Source organism: Geospiza fortis, unplaced genomic scaffold (genome assembly GCF_000277835.1).
Source record: "Geospiza fortis unplaced genomic scaffold, GeoFor_1.0 scaffold96, whole genome shotgun sequence".
NCBI classification, from domain to species: domain Eukaryota; kingdom Metazoa; phylum Chordata; class Aves; order Passeriformes; family Thraupidae; genus Geospiza; species Geospiza fortis.
The window spans coordinates 1,452,805-1,454,698 of NW_005054454.1; positions in this window are offsets into that span (position 1 = coordinate 1,452,805).

Consider the following 1,894-nt stretch of genomic DNA (forward strand, 5'->3'; position numbering starts at 1 on the left):
AGGCAAAAAATTGTTGGAGTGGCAGCTGCTGACACAAGAAAACGAAACAGAATCATCAAGGTGGGGAGAGACCTCCAGGATCACCCAGCCCCAGCAGCATCACCCCAATCCCTGTCCCCAAGGCCACATCCAGACTGCTCTGGGACAATTCCAGGGACTCCAAACCTCCCTGGGCAGCTCAGCCCAAGGCCTGACCACTCTGCCAGGGAAATTTTCTGTGCCAATCTCCAACCTGAGCCTGCCCTGGTGCCATTTGAGGCCATTTCCTCTCCTCCTTTCCCTGCCCCTCCTGTCAGGAGCTGTGCAGAGCACTGAGGTCCCCCCTGAGCCTCCTTTTCTCTCCCAAACCACCCCAAATCCCTCAGCTGCTCCTCCCAGGATGTGTTTTCCAGCCCCTGGACAATCCCAGCCATCCTCAGGACAAGGAGACATCTCCCCAGGTGTGTTTCACTTCAGCCAGAGAGAGTATAAAGGGACTGACTCGTGGTGGCTCCAGGTTGGTGCCCACCTGAGGAAGGCCCAAAAAGTCCCTCAAAGCTCTTCTGGAGGAATTTTTTCCTCTGCTGTCCAACCTCTACTTGGTGCTTTGGCTTCCAGGAGCTCACCCAGGGCTGCCCCTGGCAGTGCCCAAGGCCAGGCTGGACACTGGGGACAGTGGGAGTTGTCCCTGCCCATGGAATGGGATCATTTTAAGATCCATTCCAAGCCAAACCATTCTGTGAATCCATGAATTTCTGAGCGTTTCACTGGTGATTCTTCCTATTCATGGCCACATTTCTTCTCAAAGAGCTCAAACCACATCCAGACTCCTCTGGGACAATTCCAGTGACCCCAAACCTCCCTGGGCAGCTCAGCCCAAGGCCTGGCCACTCTTTCTGGTGGAAAAAAATCCTGGTGACTCCAAGCCTGAGGGAGCAAAACCCTTCAGGGAGCAACTCGTGGTGGTTTGAGGTCGGTGCCCACCTGAGGAAGGACCAAAAGTCCCTTTGTTCCTCAAAGCTCTTCTGGAGGAATTTTTTCCTCTGCTCTCCAACCTCTGCTTGGTGCTTTGGCTTCCAGGAGCTCACCCAGGGCTGCCCCTGGCAGTGCCCAAAGCCAGGCTGGACACTGGGGACAGTGGGAGGTGTCCCTGCCCATGGACTGGGATCATTTTAAGATCCCTTCCAACCCAAACTCAGGAATTTCTGAGTGTTTCACTGAATAATTTTTCCCATTCATGGTCACATTTCTGCTCAAAGAGCTCAAACTTTGAGGTTTTTAACTCCTATTTTTGGAAGAACAGGTTAATTTTTTTCGTCCTTCACATGCCCCAAACCTCTTGACTGCGCTCTGGCTCTGAGAGCCAAACCACAAGGATGTTTATTTTTAGGCCCCTGGCTTGTGTCACCAATTTAGAGAAGATGTGGTTACAGCTAAACTGTCACCCACTTCTCCTGCCTGCACGTTCTGTTTCATGGCTGTAGAAACAGCAGAACAACAGAATTTCTCTGCTCCAGGCCCACAGATTATTGATAATTCCAGAGGAACCCAACAACTTCAACATTTCACTTGTCAGATGCTTCTCTCTCCGTTGATAGACGGAATAAAAGATTTTTAATCTAAAATAAAATTAAATGTTAAAAAAGCTTTTTAAGATATCCTCAACCACAAGTTTTTCATGAGGAGACACAGTTAGAAAATTGCCACTCAGATCTCCAAGGATTCTGGACCATGCCCAGGTTCTAATGTGGTGCTCCTGCATCATTGGATTTTGATGATCCTGGTGAGTCTTTTCCGACTTGGAAGATTCTGGGATTCTGTGGAAAGCAGGGCTGTTAATGACATCAATTTTATTATTATTATTATTATTTTATGAGAATATATTCCTTTTATAAAATAGAAAAAGAATGCATTG